The sequence below is a fragment of the Aplysia californica genome, unplaced genomic scaffold (assembly GCF_000002075.1).
Source record: "Aplysia californica isolate F4 #8 unplaced genomic scaffold, AplCal3.0 scaffold00046, whole genome shotgun sequence".
NCBI lineage: Eukaryota > Metazoa > Mollusca > Gastropoda > Aplysiida > Aplysiidae > Aplysia > Aplysia californica.
Window position 1 is genome coordinate 245,120 of NW_004797316.1, and position 6,844 is coordinate 251,963.

Genomic DNA, 6,844 nt, shown 5'->3' on the forward strand with positions numbered 1-6,844 from the left:
ATTATTATTATTATTATTATTATTATTATTATTATTATTATTATTATTATTACCATTTTTATAAATATTTTTTTTTTTTAAAAATTTTTTTTTTTGGGGGGGGGGGGGGGGGGGGTTAATTAGACTACATTGTATATTATAACTGGAGAGGCACTTAAGATTTCCAAGGCGTACAATCATCTATACATGTCAAAAGAAATATATATTGGTGCAATGTTTCATAACAGTTTGTAGGCCTAGATCTATATCTTTTTGAGATACCTGTAGTTTATAGTGAGGTAAAAAATTCGTGACGCAACTAGTTTGTCCCCAAACATGCTCTTTAACGGGTGAGATCAGTATCACCCATACTTTGCACAGCAGTTTATATCAGTTTGTCTAAACTTAATCATATTTTTCCACATAAATTGAGGGTTGATTTAAAAAAAAAAACTTTTCTTCATAAATTTATATAAAATACTGTAAACATCCATCACGCGGAAAATGGGATTGTTCACAGCACTTAATTATTCATGCCCGACACACGTTTTTGAAAACGCAAATATATTATTGCCTACGTCACAGCTTACCAATGACGTCCATAATATTTTGTTAATTTCAAAACTTGTTACAAAGAATAAATTTCATAATGAACACGCGTCATCTTAAAGGTTTTTTTGCTCTAAAAGTTCACAAAACATGTGTTCAATAAACATAATATTCAATATATAGTCGCGATTAGAAAAAAAAATGACGCAGATCGATCTACTTTCTTTTTAAATATTGCCCCAGCTATAAAACCGTTTTATTAAGACAAGATCTGCAGAAACCAATCACTTTGATTTTTAATTAGTAGGCCTAGTTATTAAGGAATTTTCTAGAATACAATTCCAGCAGATGTTTATAAAAACATCGATCTATTAAGACAATTGATACAAACCATTGTGCAAAAGCTGGAGAGTCTATGTTCAATAGTTCAGGAAATATTTCACCATACATGTATTTAAGCTGCGCCCCGATTTTTTTTACCTAACTATAGAACGCTACAGGCCTACCCGAGGTAAGAATCCTTAAGAATGAATACTGAAAACTCGCCAAAAATAGAGAGTACCTCTGCTTGGCTGAAACGAACACTATTAATTCCGATATTTGCATTTCAGCCTAACATTTATTGCTTCGTTTAGTACATTTATTCACCCTTGGGCAAATGAAAGTAAGGATAGGATTTCTGAAGTCAGAAGTGAACAAATTTTCCCCAAAAGTTGATTTAAATTCCAGTTGTTGACCTTATAAATCCATACCTAATTGGTCAGAAAAATAAACAGCTACCATGCTTACTTTAAAATTTAACCTTGTGTACAAGTGTCCACACCTTAAGATGCAGAGAAACACAGGGTTTGATATGAGTGGAAAAAAAAAACCAGACCTAAAAACTTAGAAACCTCCCAAAATAATGAAGCCAATTAACTCCCTTTCTTACCCTCTTAACCTGACTTTAAATTTTTTAAATTTTTTTAAAAATCAATGTAGCCTTTCGCTTCACAAAAGGTTGGAATGGGAAAGAAAATCAGGAGGTAATTAAAACGGAATACTCGTATAGAGACGTACAAAATATGCCACTCTAACTTGTAGCCTACACAGTGGAGAAGACCTTTACTTTATCCTCATCTTTATGGACTATTCCGGATTTGGTCTCAGAATAGGCTATAATTTGAAGAAGAACTCGGTCATCAGTAAGGGTATCATGGTACCGGTAGGCCTATTAAGTTTCCACAGAAGGACAGTAGTGTCAATAATTTTAGAGAAGTACACCCAGACAAACCCGTCGGTATGCGGTATGTAGAGGCCTCCCCCTTTCGCAAAACATCCACACAAAAAAAACCAACAAAAAAACCACACACACACACACACACACACACACACACACACACACACACACACACACATACACACACACACACACACACAACACAATGACAATGACAATCTTTATTCATCTCGTAGGGAGAAATTTGTCTTGGTCGTTAACAATGGCAGTAGACGTTACAAAAGTTAGACTCACGCAAACGCACAACAAGACAGGACATAAGCCAAGTAAATGCATATCTCACGTGCTGGGACAACCCGCTCCGAAATACATTCTCTCTCTCTCTCTCTCTCTCTCTCTCTCTCTCTCTCTCTCTCTCTCTCTGTCTCTCTCTCTGTCTCTCTCTCTCTCTGTCTCTCTGTCTCTCTGTCTCTCTGTCTCTGTCTCTCTGTCTCTCTGTCTCTCTCTCTCTCTCTCTCTCTCTCTCTCTCTCTCTCTCTCTCCCTGTTTCATTTGTAGCACTGTGTGTTCAGTAACCTCACTGCAGTTGGTACGAATGGATTTATATATATGTCTATTCCTGCTTTTTTTGAAATGTATCGTTTACTGCAGATCGATAGTTGAAATTCCGATGCCAGTGGGTGGCTATGGTCACTAAGCATTATTTCCGCCTTGTCTTGTGCAGATATTCAAAGTTACTTAGCTCTCTACCAATTGTTCTTGATGCCTTTCTTATCAACTTGTTTATTTTTATGTGTTGCCTTCCCAAATTGCTACCATAGCAAGTGATACCAAAATTTATCAGTTTCTATTGTGGTGGAGTAGAATATCTGAAGGATGGATAGATTCATATTGAAAGACCTAAGTTTCCTGAGAAAGTACAGCCTCTGATTTACTTTTTAAACGATATTGTTTACGTGGTTTTGCCATGCAAATTTGTTGTCGATTGTAAGACCAAGGTATTTGTATGAATCCGTGATTTCAATTGTTTTTTGTTCAATTACGAGTAGTGGGATTGTTTGTTTTTCTCTTCTAAAATCAAAAATAATTTCCTTTGTTTTTGAGAGGTTCACTTTAAAAAAATTTGAATTGCACCATTAAAAAATATACATATTTTTTCGAAATACTCTTTTTCATCAAGGTTTATTAATCCAATTGTAGCGGAGTCATCTGCAAACTTAATTAAGCGTGTTGTTTTATATATTTTTCTATGATCGTTGGTTTATATTGTATACAAAACTGGTGACAAAACACACCCCCGAGGACGGCCGGTGTTACAAAGAATTGTGTCAGATTTTGTGCAGCTTCACATATTATTGTGGTCTGCCTGTCAAAAATTGCAGTACCCATGCTGCGATATGATGACTAACTCTCAGACTCAGAAGTTTTCAATGGCAATATGCGGTTGAATTGTATTAAATGCTGAGGAAAAATCAACAAAAAGTACCCTCGTATACGTTTTAGATGTTTCAAAGTGTTTCAGTATAGAGTCACAAAAAACAAGTACAGTATCATCTTCGTTTCTCTCTTGTTTGTATGCAAACTGGAAGGGATCTAGATTTCCATGAACACAACCTAGAATATTTGAGAGGATCAATTTTTCGAGGCACTTGAAAGCAATGGATGTAAGAGCGACTTGTCTTAAGTCATTTAATTAATATATTTTAGGCTTTTTTTGGTATTGGTATTACCTCCGACTTAAAGTAAATACAACACAACACAAACGAAAACAAAAAAGGAAGAAATACAATTCCTCTCCCAACAAAACAACAAAGTACAACCGCTCCTAAAAGATTATTGAGATGTAATTATTTTTCAAACTTCAACACGATATAGTTCCTGGTGGCACAGACAAGCGGAGTCATCTCGCTTTTTAAATAGTCTACATTGTGTCAGAAGTGTAAAGCACAAAGACGTTCAACAAAGACCACTGTAATGCAGTTGGTTAGATCTACACACAGTTTGACCTACGCAAAATCTTGAAATTCAAAATCAGGGATCCGAATTTGTTTTCATCCTTCCAGGAATATTCCCACTAAATTAAATAAAATAAACAAAGGTTGCAGGAGGATGTGCTTGGTGGTGGTGTTGAGCAGGGGTACACCTTCAACTTAACCAGAAACATCGCGGTAGACCTTCAACTGAACCGGCACCGATTGATTGGTCACACTCTTCTTAGCAAGCTTACACTCAGTGCTACAAGGCACGTATTGGAAGTCTCGAGGGGAGAGGATACGTGGAGGGCCAAAGAACACTTTACACCATGATATGAATATGCAGACAAGGAGAATCGAGCACGTTCCTTAAAAACAGCTGGAGAGACTTTCCCGTAATTGTGATGACTGGGGAGAGCTTGTTGGCGGCGTACGCCCCGCAAGGGTTTCTATGCCGAATGGAAGTGTAGAAGTAGAAGTGCTGTGTCGAAGAAAAGACTGAAGTCTTCAGCACTTTCATATCAATGTGACTGAAAAATAATATAGGACTTCTTCAACAAGGGAAGATACATGTGTATATTTCGTACTAAGTGAACGGCTTCTCTTACTTTCTTCACCAGCCTTTCGATGTGTTTGACCATCTGGTTATTAGGATACCACATGAAAGCGTTTAAGAGTTGATAAATATAATATAATCTCATAGCTGCATTACTTTTATCTAGAGCTATTAAACGTTTCTTAAAAAGCAATAACACGTTTCTCAAATGTGCTTTAATCATCCAAATAATATGTTTGTACGGTAGAAGTATTTAATTTCAGTCTCGTACATACACACAATATATTGTAAGGAGGGCTCTCGTGACCTAGAGGTTAAGGTGTTCGCTTCTCATTCAAAGGTCCCAGGTTCGAATCCAGGTAGCGACGGGCAATCTTTCTATCTAAAGTTGTCTCCTTTCACCTCCTTTCCTGCTCTCTAGCCATATTCTGTCGTCTGCTTTTGTTTCCACTTCCTTTGCCCCCTCCTCGGGGCACCCGACTCTATCTGCAGCCTTTCCACTGCTTCTCCTTGACTCCTTCTTACTACTGTCTTTCAGCCACACAGCATAGCCTTCTCGGGCGAAAAATCTTGGAGGTCCAGTGTGCAAGTTACGGCGCTCGCAACTGCATAGGGTCATATGAGCGCGCGGGACACACCTAATATTTTCAGTTGGTAGGAAATTTTGAATTTTGCCCAGGTGGCGGCCGAAGCCCACTCTTATCGATTTTAGACCACCAAGGGATCTTTAACGTGCGCAACTTGCACACGGGCCCTCCGAGATTTTTCGCCCTTGTCCGAGAAGGCTAGGTGTAGATCTTTCCTACCAGAAGATCAGGTGTGTGGCTGAAAGACAGCAGTAAGAAGAAGCGAAGGGGTAGCAGTAGAAAGGCTGCAGAAAGAATCAGGAGCCCAGAGGAAGGGGCAAAGGAGGTGATGGGGTGGGGACAGAAAGAGGAGACGAAAGCAGACGACAGAACATTGCTAGAGAGCAGGAAATGAGGTGAAAGGAGACAAATTTAGAGAAGAACATTTTTCGGTCGCTACCCGGATTCGAACCCGGGACCTTTTGAATGAGAGGCCAACACCTTAACCTCTAGGCCACGAGAGACCCCATATATTTGTCTAAATTCAGAAATGAATAAATCCAGAATCGGGCTCCGTCATGGGGACCTATCTATCTTTTTGCAGGTCCATGCCAACTCTCAACTCTGCAGCTGTCGTAGTTTTATGGAAAAAGTGACACATGTGTTTCTAAGTTGCCAAATATATAATAGATATACAATATAAATGTGTATATGTATTTCGATGCACCTATTTATAATTCGTATTTTACTAGATTTGTGGAATAGGAACGAATTAGATCTTTAAAAATTTTAAAATAACGATATGATAATCGTCTTTGATATGTGTAGCTCTAGTAAAAAGACTGGGCCCCAAATGTAAGGAAGATGACGTTAATTTTCATTAACACCCTCCGCCCATCCCCCTCCCCCATCCACACACACATACTTGTTCGCTCCTCACAACTAGAGCGAAAACTACCGCCTCTCCCACCGGAACACTCTCCATGCTGACTCCCCCCTCTCTCTCCCCCCCCCTCTCTCTCTCCTTCGCTACCTGCATCAATACCGTGTCATGGTTAGACCCCTAATAGCTGCAAGTGAAAGACATGAGTTCGATTCCCACGGGGAAAGGGGGGGGGGGGGTCTGTTCTATCAAGTATCTTCTCCTTCCGGATAGAATACTGTTTCCCACTCAGTTCGGGTTGGTTGTAACAGGCAGGGTCGAAGCAGTCAGCCTATACATTTCGATAAATTAATGTCGATTCGGTCGCAACACCTTGCGTACACTGCAGAAATCCCTATTAAATGTGGTTTGACACAATAATTTTATTGAGGGTGGTCAGATTTTTCTTTGCGGATTAGCAAAAACTGCCAATTTTAACGCCGTTTGATTACGTCCTCCAAAATCATTTAGAGTCACGATGGGGTTCATTTGATGAAAACTGCGCCAAGTAGCCAATCAGAAGGCTATCGAGTGTTATATTATTATTATGACACAACGGGGTCAGATCCTTTTAATTGCGGGCGGAATGCGATAGAAGGTCCTTATGGACTTCGTGGCCAAAATAAAGAAAAGTAGTGGCGAGTTGTTGTATTTGATGGTGTACATTGGTCAATGCCATCTCCCAACCCGATCATCCAGATCAGGTTTTTAAAAATGGTCAACAGACATTCGTTCTAAACTATTTACCCCTAATCCTTATCCTTCTACCCCTCTTTTTTCTGGATGAGGAAACAAGTTAATGTAGGCCTATCTTCCCTTCGTCATTTCTGTCTGTCGACTCAGAAGAGTCTTTCTAAATTTTCTTTTAAGCAATTTGTGATCTCGATGTGTTTCTCTTAACTTGAGCTGCAAAAATTCACCAACACCGATACTCATTTTTTTTTCCTTCAAAGATTTATAAACAATATTCACTGTCAGTGACGCATTTGCCTCGTGGCTCTGAGACATAAGCTTATCATGCCATGTCTGTCCCCGAAGGATAGAGACAATGACTTTTTGTCCCCCCCCCCCTCCCCCCCT